The sequence below is a fragment of the Hyperolius riggenbachi genome, chromosome 6 (assembly GCF_040937935.1).
Source record: "Hyperolius riggenbachi isolate aHypRig1 chromosome 6, aHypRig1.pri, whole genome shotgun sequence".
In the NCBI taxonomy this organism is placed as follows: domain Eukaryota; kingdom Metazoa; phylum Chordata; class Amphibia; order Anura; family Hyperoliidae; genus Hyperolius; species Hyperolius riggenbachi.
Genome location: NC_090651.1, coordinates 217,190,829 through 217,206,923, shown reverse-complemented (window position 1 = coordinate 217,206,923; position 16,095 = coordinate 217,190,829). Strand labels below are relative to the sequence as shown.

Genomic DNA, 16,095 nt, shown 5'->3' with positions numbered 1-16,095 from the left:
AAATCCCCTGTGCTTACAACATACGGTACTGCTGCGCAGCAGTGCCATAAAGGAGATCAGCGATCCCTGGCCTCTGATTGGCCGGGGATCGCCGGCATCTGATAGGCTGAAGCCTGTCAGAGGCGGCGCAGGACGGTCGCCATCCTGTGCCGCCCGGAAAGAGGAGAGGGAGGCTAGGAATCGCTGCGGAGGGGGGCTTTGAGGAGTCCCCCCGCTACACCCAGGTAGCCGGCGGCGATCAGACCCCCCCCCCAGCATGACATCCCCCTGGTGGGGAAAAGAGGGGGGGGGGTCTGGTCGCCCTGCCTGCAAAGTGATCTGTGCTGTGGGCTGGAGAGCCCATGCAGCACAGATCACAGAAAGATAGCCCAGTCCTTAATTGGAACCCTGCCATAAACATTGTAAGAATGGCCGCAGTTTACATTTTCCCTGTGAATTTTTTTTGCCCCTACCCACTTTTTGTAATCTTGAAACACAGTCACTCGATGACCTGGCATCCAAAATGTGAGAATCGAAGCACTTTATCAAGTAAATAAATGTGATTGTTTGAGGCTCCGCCTTCTTTCCTGAATCTTAATTCCTGTCACCCAGTGACCAACAGGATACCTGAAGTGACATGTGACATGATGAGATAGACATGGGTATGTACAGTGCCTAGCACACAAATATGCTGTGTTCCTTTTTTTCTTTCTCTGCCTGAAAGAGTTAAATATCAGGTATGTAAGTGGCTGACTCAGTCCAGGAAGTGACTACAGTGTTACCCTCACTCATAAGAAATTCCCCTTTTTATCTCTCAGAAGCCATTTTCTGCTAGGAAAGTGTTTTATAGTTGGAATTTCTTATGCGTGAGGGTCACGCTGTAGTCACTTCCTGTCTCAGTCAGGACTGAGTCAGCCACTTACATACCTGATATTTAACTCTTTCAGGCAGAGAAAGAAAAAAGAAACAGCATAGTTATTCGTGTGCTTGGCACTGTACATACACGTCTATCTCATCATGTCACATGTCACTTCGGGTATCCTTTAACGGTGGAAGAATGGAAACAATTAAAATATTCCCCTTGAAAGTCAATAGGTCAATTCTGATTGGCTTTTGTAGGCTTCAAGATAACAACAACAGAATAAACGTAGTAATGCGGTTCACCCCTACATATACAATTTTTCAAATCACACTCCAAGGCGGGGTTTTATTCTTCATACGTTATTTCTTCAATTTGCAGATAATATATGTAGATACAACATCAGACCTTCACTTCACATCAAAAAATGCCTGACTTGTGCAAACCGTACGCAAAGCATCCGTGGGTCTATGGACAACCTCCTATCCGCAATCTGAACCCTATAGTGAAGCTGCTCTCAACGATGATCCCATTGCCGTGCGGGGTGCAGGAGACTGCAGTAGGCTTCACCTACTGTCCTGAATATTAACCCTCCTGGCGGTATAAAAAAAATCTGCCAGGAGGGAGCGCAGCAATTTTTTTTTTCATTTTTTTTCCCTATATCATGTAGCGAGCCCAGGGCTCGCTACATGATAGCCGCTGCTCAGCGGCATCCCCCCGCCCTCTTCGATCGCCTTCGGCGATCTCCGATCAGGAAATCCCGTTCAAAGAACGGGATTTCCTGGAGGGCTTTCCCCGTCGCCATGGCGACGGGGCGGGATGACGTCACCGACGTCAGGACGTCATTGGGAGTCCCGGGCCACCCCTCAGCGCTGCCTGGCACTGATTGGCCAGGCAGCGCACGGGGTCTGGGGGGGGGGGCGTGCGTCGCGACGGATAGCGGCGATCGTGCGCGGGGCGGCGGCGATCAGTGTGCTGGCGCAGCTAGCAAAGTGCTAGCTGCGTCCAGCAAAAAAAAAAAAATTACACAAATCGGCCCAGCAGGGCCTGAGTGGCACCCTCCAGCGGCTTACCCCGAACCGCCAAGGAGGTTAATGCCAGTCACCCAGTGACCAAGTGTACCAAATTTGAAAACCCTGTGATTAACAGAGCAAGGATGGCTGCAATTTACATTTTCCCATTTAACCACTTCAGCCTTGAGTGTTTTTTCACCTTATGCATCCGAGCAACATTCACCTCCCATCCATTCGCCAATACCTTTATCACTACTTATCACAATGAAATGATCTATATCTTGTTTTTTTCCGCCACCAATTAGATTTTCTTTGGGTGGTATATTTTGCTAAGAATTATTTTTTTCTAAATGCATTTTAGTAGGAATATTAACCTCCTTGCCGGTTATCCCGAGCCAAGCTCGGGGTAAGCTGCCGCGGAGGATTCCTCAGGCCCTTGTGGGCCGATTTGCATAATTTTTTTCAAACATGCAGCTAGCACCTTGCTAGCTGCGTGTTTGTTCCGATCGCTACCGCTCGCCGACGATCCGCCGCGAAAGAGGGCCCTCCCCAGACCCCTTGTGCAGCCTGGCCAATCAGCACCAGGCTGCGCTATGGGGTGGATCGGGACTCCCTCTGACGTCAATGATGTCAGTTTGATCGTCGCCATGGCGACGGGGGAATCCCATACAGGAAATCCCATTCAGAACGGGATTTCCTGTTGGGTATTTGCACCGGCGGGGATCGGAGGGGTGGACGGGATAGCGAAGGGAGGAGGTAAGCATGTTAGCTAGCTACATGCTAAAAAAAAAAAAAATAGCAAAAAAAAAACCATTCCGCGGCCGTGCACCGCATATAATCAGAACGGCAGGGAGATTAAGGAAAAAAAATTATTATTTCCCTGTTTTCGGCCATTATAGCTTTAAGATAATACATGCTACCATAATAAAAACCCACATATTTTATGTGTTCATTTGTCCCGATTACACAATTTAAATTATGTCCCAATATCACAATGCACCAATATTTTATTTGGAAATAAAGGTGCATTTTTTCAGTTTTGCATCCATCACTATTTACAAGCTTATAATTTAAAAATAGTAGTAATATACCCTCTTGACATGCATATTAAACAAGTTGAGACCCTTAGGTAACTATTCATGTGTTTTTTTTTCTATTGTAACTTTTTATTCACATTTTTATTTGGGTATTTTTGGGAGAGTGTGGGAGATAAACAGTTAATTTTAAATGCAAATGTGGGCCTGTTCCTTTAAAAAACCGTAGCTGTAGTTTTACTATTTGGCTACAAGATGGCCTCAGTCATTTTTTTTTAGGTGTCCTGTAAGCATACATGTTATGCTTACAGGAACTGAAGAGCGGATGTGGAAATAGAATAATCGCGGCTTCTCATAGAAGCCAGCGATCGTTCTAATGGGGACTTAGATCAATGAATGGGAAAACTGCGTTCCTCTGGTAACATATTGGATGTGGGGGCTGAAGGAGAGAGAGCAGAGTAGCGTGGATGGAAGGACTGTTGATTGTGACGCAAATATCTGGGAGGGGTGGTGCAGCACAAGGTGGAAAAATGTGGAGCTCAGGTTTATTCAAGTTAAGCTTCAGGAACCTAGCTGAAAACCAGGAGATAGCTGAGAGGCGGGAGGAGACCTTGTCCATGGTGGATAGGAAGAGATCAGGGGCGTGGAAATAAGATTTGGGTACCATCGGCATATAGGTGGTATTTGAAGCCCAGGGAGGAGTTGACTAAATTAAGGACATTAGGGGGCCCAGAACAGAGTCCTGGGGGACTCAGACCGAGAGGGGGTGGGAGTTGAGGAGGAACACCTGGTCATTTGGGTGCTGCTTCTGTGTTCTTTGGAAGATAATGATGCTACTCCACACATCTCACATCCAAGCATATGCTGCACAACAGCCCTACTCCACACACCTCACACCCACACATTTTCTGCACAACAGCTCTACTCCCCACGTCATACCCAAGCATCTGCTGATCTGCACAGTATACGTGCTTCATGTTAGGAATCATGTCGTGATACTTTCTGCCTGCTGGTAGCAGTATTGAATCAGGCTGTTCTGGACTTCCGCTGTCCACCAGCAGGTGGGTCTATCCTGTCTGGAGAAGCTTTTTTTTTACAGATGGTGTCATCAGGGATCTCTCTAAAGGGTACCTGAGATGAAATTATATAAGAAATGTATACATACCTGGGGCTTCTTCCAGCCCCCTTCAGGCTGATTGGTCCCTTGCCGCCCTCTTCCGCCTTCTGGATCATCCGCTATGGCTTCTGAGGCCACTACACCCCGGCTAGCCATATTACTGGGAGCCGTAGCGGAGGATCCAGGAGGCCAGAGCAAAAACATCCAGCAAGGCAACCTAGGCAAGTGCTTGGAGCCTAGTGGGTGTCAAGGGGGCCACTTGCCACCTTCTTTGACCTCTCTCCACTTTAGCTTACCAAAAGGACCACAAGGAGCCCCCAAATCTACAGTCTTGCCAAGGGTCCCATTACATCTTAATCCATCTCTGCAGGAGGTGGAAGAGGACGGTGAGGGACCAATAAGCTTGAAGGGGGTTAGAGGAAGCCCCAGGTATGTATACATTTCTTGTTATTTCATTTCATCTCAAGTTTACTTTAAAAGCTCTGCAAGAACTCAGCGCCAGAACTTGGTATTCTGCTAGCCCTGAGTATTTGAACACTCTTGATATTTGATTTGCCCTTGCACCTCTAATCTGTTGTCAGACATTGCACTATATCCTGAACTTGCTCTTTATCTTCCTTCTGTACAGTGGTTGTATATGTGTATATTTGCATATATTTCCTGTACCGTAGTTACCATATTTTTCAGACTATAAGACGCACCTAGAGGGAAAACAAAAATAATAAACCTAGTACGTCGATAGTGCAGGGCTATTTTATGGACCTTCCCCACTCCCAAATTCTCTGAACTACACTGACCAGCTACACTACACTGACCCCTGCTGCACCCATCAGCTAAGCTACACTGCACTTAATACTACTGCACCCACCAGCTGAGCTCCACTACACTAGCCCCTACTGCCCTACCAGATAAGCTACACTACACTGCACACTACATTAATCCCTGCTGCACCCACCAGCTAAGCTACACTGCATTTAATCATACTGCCCCAGCAGCTAAGCTACACTACACTAACCCCTACTGCCTTACCAGCTAAGCGACACTACACTAATCCCTGCTGCCCTACCAGTTAAGCTACACTTCACTATGCTACACTACAAATTTCACTACACTGATTCCTGCTGCCTTACACTACACTGCAACTTCTCACTTGCTCCTCTGTTCCTAGCAGCCTCTGTACACCCTGATCACTGGTTACATGTTACTGCGTGACCCCAGTGATGCATGTGCGCTGGTGTGGCGCATGATGTGTGGCACACATGCCTGAAAACCACTGATCAGGAAGTATAGAGGCCATGAGGGACGGAGGACCCGGAGCCATGTAGCAGCAGGCAGCTGCAGTGTATATTAGCAGCTGCAGAAAAGTATCTTGTGTACAGCGACTGGAGCAAGTGAGAGAGGAGCGCACCGGCAGGATGCTGTAAATGCTTCCCTGCACACACTGCAAGACTTTTTACTGTATAATTGGATTTTCAGATGATCCCACTTTTACCCCAGTTTTGGAAAAGAAAAATGGCATCTTATATTCCAAAAAATATGGTAGATAAATACAGAATTAAATTACATAGTGTTTTGTGTGCGCTCTATATACAACGTAAGAGAGAACAGAGGGGTTTCGCAGGTGTGACCCTGCTTCATCAGACAGTCAGGATGGGAGTATATGTCTGATGAAGCAGCGTCACACCTGCGAAACGCGTTACAAACCAAGGAGCGGATCAATACATTTTTCGATTGTTGAACGTAAAATATGTTTATCTCTCATTTCCTTAGGAGTAGGTAAGTCCACCACTGCTACCTCTATTTTAAAAGTTTTATTACCTTTTATTCTTCTGACACCTCTGTTCTCTCTCATATTGTCAAGTCCACCCCTAGTGGAGGGGTGAAAGCCACTTTTTTTCCGGTCTACAGAGAACGACTTCTTAAACCTGAGTGGGAACAGGTTAATCTTCCCACCTGCTTTAACCCCCTGAGCATTACGCCGCTCAAGAGGTTTTGCACTATTAGTTGTCCCCCGCCACGCTAATTTATTAGTTTAATTGTAACCATTATATATTAGCTAGCACTAGGCTAGCTAGTATTGTCTGCCGACACCTCCGGACCCCCCCATCCCCCCTTGATCCCCCCGATTACCTGCTGAATACATTACCTTGCCTGGATCCCACGATAGGTGCAGTCTTCCCGCTCAGCTCCAATCTTCACTATGGGGAGGATCATACATGACGTCATGACATCACCGACGTTATGCGCAGTCCCGATCCTCCCCATAGTAAGGACCTGAGCTGAGCTCGAAGCTGCTTGATCGCTGGATCCTGGCGTGGTAATGTATCCAAGCAGGCGATCAGGGGGGGGGTGATTGCGGGCATTCGAGGGTGCCGGAAGACAATACTAGCTAGCATAGTGCTAGCTTGTATCTAAAGGTTACAATTAAACAAATAAATGAATTCCTGCGGGTCCCGAACGGTCGGAAAACCTCTGCGGCGGCATGCCCGACAGTGTCGGGCATACCGCTAAGGAGGTTAACAGTGGTTGCCTACGCGGTAACCCTGGTTTGTGAGTATAAATATACTTACCTTTCCATTTTCACATTTAAGACCAGTACCAACTACACTATATTGGACTCTCGGTGTCCTTCGGTTTTCTCGTTTGTCACAAGACTCTATATACAATGTGTGTTTATTTGTAGTCAAACATGAATGCACAATATTCCTTGCTTCAGTCTCAGTATCTGCTGCAAAATGTGATAATCCGCTTGCCCTTTGTCCAGTTTTATAACACTTCACAGATCTCCCATAAGATCATCTGCTGTGGAGCAGCCCAGGCCTGCTCCACAAATATCCCCATCAGAACATTCTCTGCAGAGCCACCATACTCAGTACATCTATTATCAGAACCGCATCTCAGCCTTCCTCCACACAGCGCACCTGTTGAACAGCAGCCCTGCTCCATACGCCTATCAGAACAACGGCTGTACATATCTGCTCCACATATCTCCAAACACCATCTGCTGCACAGCACCCCTTGGCCCACACATCTTTTAGAACAGCAGCTGCACATCTGCTCTTATACACACATCCCCCATCACAGCACTCGCTGCACAGCAGCCCTGTTCCACATATCTCCCATTGGTACAGCTGCAAAGCAGCCTCTGCACATCTCCCATCCATACATCTGCTACACTGCTTCTGCACATTATAACTGCTGTGCAGCAGCTCTGCCTATTTCTCATTCATTGCACAGCAGCCTTGGATCTGCACATCTCTGCACATCTATCAAAACACCTGCTGCACATCACTCTAAACAGCTTCCATTAGAACACCTGCTGCACAGCAGCTCTGCATATCTCCCATCAGACAGACAAAGATGCCGTCCCAGCACAAGCTCAATCTGTATGTAGTGCAGACTATTATCTGTGCGGCAGATGAGCCTTGCCGACATTACTCAGTGCTGTTTTATATTTATCAAGTGTCCTTCACTGCTGCGATTTATGGAAAAGGACGTTCAAAATAGTGGGAAATAAAAAGTTGTGAATTCAGCAGCAGTGGTGGCGGATGTCTCGGGGGACAGAAGAGAATGAATTGTCATAAACAGCGCAGAGAGAAAAAAACATGCTTTTTAAGGTCACAGCCGCTTAAAATGGAGTCTGTTTCTTTATCGAAGTAAAAAGGAAGAACAGGTGCCACAGGCAATCTCACACCTTGTGACTGCAGGCCAGACCCCAGCTCTGCTGAGCCGTTGCTCCCAGGAGTGCTCCAGCAGATGGGTATAGAGACTCTCACCGTTCCGTACTCTGCTCCCTCAGGACCTCCAGATTTGGGAAGAGGAGAAGGTCACATGGGGAACACATGTCTCACTCACGTTCCACGGTGTCAGCACTTCAGTAAAAACTTGTGGGCTATTTTTTTATGGGCGGCTTACTTCCCATGTGGGTTCAGAACAGCTGGGCTCAGCACAAAGTGACAGGACGCTCTGTAACTGCTGATCCAGGCTGTTCATGCTCCGCAGTCCTGGCTGTGCTTTTTGTAATATAAACATCCTGCAGCCAGATGGGCCTGTGAATCTCGGCACAGCACGAAAGGGACATGCTGACCTCCCGCCATGCCAAGAGCGGGACACGACTTTCATTGAAACAATGCTGGGTGTTCCAAACAACTGACCAGAACCAGGAGAGATAAGCAGTACATTGCCCATTCTACTTTCAACTCTTGTGCGGAAGGAAGTCAGTAATCAGTCTTAGGAAAGTCCAGAGAACCAGCATTATAAATTCAAATTCAGTTTCAACAAAGTATCAACAAATATGCAGACGTCAAACCAAAAAAGGGAATGCAACAAATGCACCAAACTAAAGGAGCAGTAACAAGTGTCTGGGCCTTTTCTAGACTGGTTGTCACTCCAGGCAAGAAAACTTGCGCCCCCCCCTCCCCTCCCGTCCCCCCAGTGGTGCAGCATTGTTGGAAACCACAGTTGCTCACTTAAAGTTTAATTTTCGCAAGCTCAGACATGTCCCCCAGAGATCAGACACAGATACCATATCCCCAATGAACAAATGTAGATCCCATATCATCACATTGCAATCTTATTCGTGCAGAAATACAGAGGCGCCCAAAGATTAAAATACTGTACTTAAAAAAAGTCTCAAAACGGGGGGTGCTGGATGGCACACCTCCCCAGTAACGACAAATCGCACTGATTCACATAAAAGCACAGAGGTGCCAAACCCGCTCCCTGACAAGTAAAGTTACTCCCCCTTTTTATGTGCCTGAGGAAGCGGGCGTTAGACCCGTGAAACGCGTTGCAAATATTGTTGTGGAGTAAGAATAAAGCTGGTTGCTTTTATGTGAATCAGTGCGATTTGTCGTTACTGGGGAGGTGTGCCATCCAGCACCCCCCCGTTTTGAGACTTTTTTTAAGTACAGTATTTTAATCTTTGGGCGCCTCTGTATTTCTGCACGAATAAGATTGTATCCACCGTTGGATGGGTGTAAACACCTTCTTTCTATAGAGAGCGACCTTTTAACCTGAGCGAAGACAGGTTCAAATTCCCCGCCTGCAATAATGGTGGTTGCCTAGATTGGCAACCCACACTTGTGAGTATATTTCCTTCCTTCTCTGTATACTTTTGTGGAATAGTAACAATAATACACTATTGGGGCTCTCGTTTTCCATTTTGTCTTTACATCACATTGCAATATCAGGTATCATTATCCATATATGAAGCATCACATAACAATACAGTCTTCATTTCAGAATACATTTTCACAAACATTAGGGGATACAGAAATATGTGACTATTTTTAAAGGATAGATGTGCAGTGGGTATATCACAACATTTAAGGGATACCTGAGATGGCAGCATAGGGTATATTTATACTTACCTGGGGCTTCCACCAGCCCCGATTGAGTCTTCTTGCCCTTTTAAAGCAAAGTCCTACCATGATAAAACCCCATCCTGATAAAGCCCTGTGAAATGTGTAAGGGTGTGGAGCTTAAGTCATGTATTTCTTAATGTCATCAATACATTCTAGAAGTTTCCAAAAAGTGAATGAACAGACCGTGGTGGTTACAAGAAGAAGACTCAGTTACTGTGTGAAAACTATAGTAGGTATCTGGCGGGGTCAAGTGCATGCTGGGTAAGTGTAGTGAGAAGCCAGAATGAGATTTTGAGCTACCACAGGTACTCTTCAATGATGTACATGAGTCTGTGATCTTTACAGTCTGTTACATTTTGACATAAATAGAACTCTGAAAACTCTGCTTTATCATTAGTTAAAGGATACCTTAGTCCTAAATATAATCGGAAATGCATGCCTTGTGTATGTGTGTGTGGACATAGGCTTACAGCACCTCCCATGGCCCAGCGTCTCCTTCCAATCATCCATAAACTACTCCGTTCTAAAGCCTTGGTTGGCGCAGTAAGTCCCTGGAGTACACACGCTCGCTACGTCTTCCCACGGGAATGCACGCGTATTCCCAGGGACACTGTACTTGTCCCGACCAGGGCTTTAGAACGGAGTAGTTTACGGTAAGCCTATGCGCTCCTCCCCACACACAGGGTGTGCATTTCCAATTATATTTAGGACTAAGATATTCTTTAAAACGAACCTTAACTGAGAGGGATAGGTTTCCTTTTAAACAATACCAGTTGCTCGTCAGGCTTGCTGATCACTTTGGCTGCAGTAGTAGCTGAATCACACACCTAAAACAAGCATGCAGCTAATCCAGTCAGACTTCAGTCAGAGCACCTGATCAGCATGCTTGTTGAGGGGCTGTGGCTAAAAGTATTAAAGACACAGGATCAGCAGGAGAGTCAGGCAACTGGTATTATTTTAAAAGGAAAAATCCATATCCTTCTCAGTTTAGGTTGCCTTTAAGTGAAGTGAGAAGTATATTGAGGCTGCCATATTTAATTATTTTTAATAATATCAGTTGCCTAGCTATCCCATTGATACTCTGGCTCTATAACTTTTAGCCATACATCCTCAACAAGCATGCAGTTGAGGTGTTTCTGCCATTTTTGTCAAATCTGCCAGGCAATTGGTATTATTTAAAAGGAAATAAATATGGCAGCCTCCATATAACTCTCACTTCAGGCCCCCTTTAAAGAGAAGCCCAGTTATTTTATAAATAAAGTGGATACAACAATAGAAGTGTGCATTGGGCCCTAATCTTTAGAAATATATCATAGATAATACAATTCTCTCTTACATAACCTGAGCAGTACGGTTGTCTGTCCTTTTGATGGGGCACAGCCTTGGGAGCCATCTCTAAATGGAAACACATTGGCCGATAAAGTATACTATTGTTCGGTCCGTCTGGTAAAGTAGTTTGTTGATGGCAGTTAATGATTTGGTGTAATATTACCATGAATGCCCATACTTTCTGTTATACGTTTTAATAACGCACTTTTTCATAGGTAAATTAAAAGAAAATGTGCATGGAGGATGGTCAATGAGTATGAAACAAACATTTGTGTTGCACTGAAAATAATTGATTACAATGTGACGTGATTTTTTCATTGTTCTCTGTAATTGTATAAAATGAACAGAGGCGCCAAAAGTATAAAATTAGATTAAATGAGCTTAAAAACCAACTCAAATGGCAAAAATGAAGGAGGAAGTTGTGGTCTTACCTCCCTCAAGCAGACACAACAACGACTGCGATTCAGGCAGTCAAACTCATTTATTAGAAACTCCCCAAAAAATTTTGCAGCGCGTTTTCGCAGGCTTAAATGTTCATTGTATAGAATTTTGAGTCCACCCTTGGTGGAGGGTTGCTACCCTTTTTTCCTGTCTACAGAGAGCGACTTCTTAATCCTGAGTGGGGTCAGGATAATCTCCCCACCTGCCTTTACAGTGGTTGCCTGCTGGTGACCCTGACTTGTGTGTATCTAGCAATACGAATTTATTGACACCTTATCCAGTACGAATTACTCTATTGGGGCTCTTGGTTTAGAAAGTGGTTTAGAAATTAGCATTGGTGGTATTAAAATGTACAGTAAGATCATTAACAATAATATTAATAATAGTAATCATTAAAAGCATGGTAACAATGTGAGGAAGTTTTTATGAACTTCGTTTTATGTAAATTACTTTACATTTTGCTAAACAGTTGTCACTTTGGGCATCCTATATAATAAACCCTAAGGACTCGATTCACAAAGCGGTGCTAACCCAGTTAGAGACTTTAGGCATGATAACCATTGCACCACGCTGGTGAAAAGCCAGTTTAGGCGTGATAAGTTTAGGCATGATAAGTTTAGGCATGATAAGTTTAGATAAGTTTAGATCGCATGCAAAGTCCCGCACGCAAAGCAGCACCATTAAACTCGATGCGAAGTGCACCAGACTTTGCTAGCGCAAAACTTTTGATCAGCTGTGCACTGCGGTGTTAACCCAGTTGGTGCTTAAACTTATCACGCCTAAACTTATCACACCGAAACTTATCATGCCTAAACTTATCACACCTAAACTTATCATGCCTAAACTTATCATGCCTAAACTTATCATGCCTAAACTTATCATGCCTAAACTGAGTTTAGGCGTGATAAAGGGCTATTCACCAGCGTGCTAACTGTTAGCACCGCTTTGTGAATCAGGCCCAAAGTGTCCCGGCGTCATCCTGTCCCTGTGTTCGTGTGCTGCGCTACTGTGCTTTTGCAGGACGGACAGCAATTGGGACAGGAGGACAGGGCCAGGGAGCAGGGTGGACGGGTGCGCACGCATGCGCACTGACATGTTTGAAGAGACCTAGAGCCTATGATAAAAATATGAGGCAACGTTAGCATAATGCGCTGTATACTAGCAATGCGTATCACCTAGCACATTATTCGTTTTCTAAATATATCCCAATGTCATCAATGAGAGAGTCCTTCTTAGTTCTTCTACCTCTGGAACATGAGACAGTAATTTAAGCTCAGAGTGTCACCAAAGAAGATGAGTATCAACGGCAAAAACTTGATCTCCACCTCTTCCATGCTCTTAAAAAAAAAAAATTCTCTTCATTGCCGTCTCTGTCACTGCTGAAGTGATTTCCAAATTTCCTTTCTGGCTGGAAAGTGAGGAAAGATCTTCCAGTGTCGCTGTCAGCCATCTAAACCCAAATGAAGTTGTTACCCACTGCCGCTGTTTAAAATCAACAATGGAAATCGGGTTGGAGTTGAATTTTGATGCTTTCATTAAAAAGAAAAGTTATTTGCCTACAGATTACAGTACAGATGTTAGTGATACAGGCAGAGTATGTCAATACTGACAGAGTATGTCAATAATTAACATATGCACTCAGGAACAATCATTTCATACACAAACAACTAAATATTGCAATACAAAGCGCCATGGTCTTCCGTTATTCTCAGCTGCTACCACCAGCAGGCTGGCTGCATTGTTTTAATAGCAGGGTAAAAAGTATTAATGATGTATACAGGAAGATAACCAAATTATTGCCATATTACAGCATTCTATGGCCAAATTTGTATAATGTGAAATCTTATTGGCTGCTCTTGGTTTATGCAGACTGCTGCTGACTCATGATTCTCATTACATTCATTTCAAATGCTGGTACTGACTGAATCAACATTTCCCTCAAAGAATACCTGGCCTGCATGAGGTAAGCATAGAGGTATTTTCATGCTGGACCCTCCCATCTCTGTGTACTGCCTGTTCCTATCAGCACAGCAAGTGAGCAAAACTCTCCTAGACACTAGCGTAACAATAGGGCCTGCAGCCCCTGCCCCCGCGGGGCCCACTTGGGGCCATTTTGGGGGCTGGAGGGGACACAGCATGAGGGGAAAGCCATGCTGCACTTCAGCAGGGAGGTGGGACGGTCCCCCCCTCCCTCACCTCGGGCTCTCCCCTCTGCGCTCCCCTCCAGCGTTGAATAGTTTGTGTATGCAGGCGGCGGGCAGCGGCAGATACATACCTTCCGTGCGCTCCAGCTTGGACGTTTCTTCCTCTAATGTCTGATGCGACTTCCTGTATAAACAGGAAGTCGCGTCAGAGGCTAGAGAGAGGAACATCCACGCTGGAGCGCACGGAAGTTATGTTTCTGCCGCTGCCCGCCGCCTGCATAAACAAACTATTCAACACTGGAGGGGAGCGTGGAGGGGAGCGCAGACGGGAGAGCCCAAGGTGAGGGGGGGGGGGACCATCCTCCCTCCCCGCTGAAGTGCAGCATGGCTTTCCCCTCAAGCTGCGACCCCTCCAGCCTCCCAAAACGGCCCCAAGCGGGCCCCGCTTAGTATTTCTGCAGGGGGGCCCGGTGGGACCTTGTTACGCCCCTGCTCCTAGAAGAGGAAACAAAGTCTAATAGAGACCAAAAGAGGTTCTATCAAAGAGGTTCATTGATGAGCTACTATGAAGATATACAACCTTTATATGCTTTAAACCTAAAGGTGGCCATTAACGGTCCAATTTCTAGTGAAAAAATGGTTTGAGCGATCAGAAATTCTGTTGAATCCTGTTCTGTTGTAAATCTCTATTGATGGGCACAATCGATTATGAACGATTTAAAAATAATTGTCTGATTGGATATTGGTCAAACCAAAACTTGGATTTTTTGGTTGGTTGTAATAGATAGGAAGCAAAAATTGGTTCATTGATGGTGTAGTGAATGACTTTTCTTCCGATCAGAATTATTGCTAGAAATTGGATAGTTAGTGGCCAAATTAAATCAGATCTGGGGAACTATAATCCAATAAACTCATAGGAGATGGATACCGGAGATGGCTGGACAAACAGTTGAGGGACAGAAAGGGAAAGGACAAAGATTAAGGGAATTGGCTGTGAGTGTATATAAGAGGGTAAATTATGTTTGGATCGATAGTATGATGATGGATACGGTGTGGGTATATAGGTAAGACTTGGCATTCCACTCGCTTTTCTATATTAGACCACATTCACAGTGATGTGTTGTAACTCCCGCTTTGTAACATGGCTTACTGCACTACAATTCACCACCTATGTGATGTTCACCATGCAGCAAGAACATTGCAGTATAACAGGTTGTTGTATCGTAGTGCAGCGCATTACCCCTGAATGTGCTCGTTAACAGTAAAAGTGAAGCATACTTTTCATTGGCTGTATGCTTCATTGTACCAGACGCATTGTGAGGCACAGCTGTCACAGGGAATGCAACGGCGTGCTATATTATCCCAACACTGGGAGGACTAAAAAGCCAATCACTAAGTTGTGTGCAGGCAAAACTTCCCTGCTGAGGATTGCAGAAACAAAACAACAAAAAGAGGTTCTTAATACCTCTCATTGTTATTTTATACTAACTTTTTTTTAAGATCTCAGACTGTAAAGCTAATGGGCACATTTAGTGGAAACATGTAATGATTTTTTGACTAATTTGCTTTGAAATTGATAAAAAAGCTTTATCTCAAAAATATCTGATCCAGAGTGACGCCATGATAATCAATGTGCAAAGCATGTTGGAACAGCAGTGTCTGAGGACAATGTGAATGCAGCAAAGTAAAAAGTCAGTTTGGTTTACTTTGTTGGAACAAGTCTGTCCTTGCATGAACTACAGTTGGCACTTCGGGGAATCACCTAAGCATGGGCTGGTTCAGACGGGCATTTTTGTGGCGTTAAACGCAGCGTTTCAGACGCAGCATTCTTTGGGATCTACCGCCGTTCCATGCATGTAACTGGGAGCGTTTAGAGCTGGCTTTTGCAGGCTTTCATGAAAGCCTGGCGGTAGATCCCGGCATTGCGTCTAGTCTCGAAAGCAACATGCTGCTTTAAGAGGCGGTAAACGCCAGGAAACAATAGCAGAGACCAGAACTGCTAGCCTTGAACGCTTCCCAAAAGCCTTCAAAAGCTAGCTTTTAAACGCTGGCGTTTGAACGCGACGCCAAGCAAAAGCTCAGCAGACGCCCGTGTGAACCAGCCCCATAGCAGGTTACCCTTGCTCGAGGAATCACCTAAACATAGTAGGTTCCCCTTTCTATGTGATGTACCAATACTAGTTAGGAGTAGAGTATGCCTACATTATGGATCAGTGAATTTGTTGCTGGCAGGTTTGCAAGATTTATGGTGAAATTCTGGTCAGACTGCGATAATCTCACAAATATTTTTTTGAAAAATTGGCCTTATAACTTCAGACACTAAGGCCTGAAACACACTGAGTGCTGAGCACTTTTGTGAACATCAGCACTGTGTGAGTGTTTAAAAAAAAATCCGCTCCAATTGACTTGCATTAAAATCGCTAAAAAATCGCCGCAATCGTGTTTTTTTCAAACATCGCAATCATGGCGATTTTACTGCAGTTTTAATGAAAGTCAATGGGAATGTTTTTTTAAAAATGCTCATACAGCGCTGATAGTCAGAAAAGAGCTCAGAACGCGTGTCTCAGGCCTAACTAGCAGAAACATTAGGCCCAAATGAGTACAGGTGTGTTACTTTAGATTACAAACTTGCAAGGGCAGGGACCTCCTCCTAGTGTTTTCTATTTTTGATGTACTGGTAATGTCTCAAACTACACATTAATTGCTTTTATTTCTACTTGTGTTGCTGTTTGTCCTGATTGTACAATGAGTTGAACTACTCCTGTATCTACGCTCCCCACTATTGTCCGTTTTGTACTATGTACACCGCTACG

The 16,095-nt window shown here is 45.0% G+C and overlaps 1 protein-coding gene and 1 long non-coding RNA gene across 10 annotated transcripts in view; one reads left to right on the top strand and one right to left on the bottom strand.

The window, feature by feature from the left end:
* NTM (neurotrimin) overlaps positions 1-16,095 on the bottom strand; it is a 1,373,850-nt gene that overhangs the window by 301,552 nt on the left and 1,056,203 nt on the right. The window lies entirely within an intron of this gene.
* The window catches only part of LOC137521314 (uncharacterized), a 64,114-nt gene that overhangs the window by 3,774 nt on the left and 44,245 nt on the right, over positions 1-16,095 (top strand). For both annotated transcript variants that reach the window (XR_011022093.1, XR_011022092.1), the window contains exon 2: positions 13,008-13,101. This is a non-coding gene — a long non-coding RNA (uncharacterized lncRNA). The remainder of the gene's footprint in view (positions 1-13,007; positions 13,102-16,095) is intronic.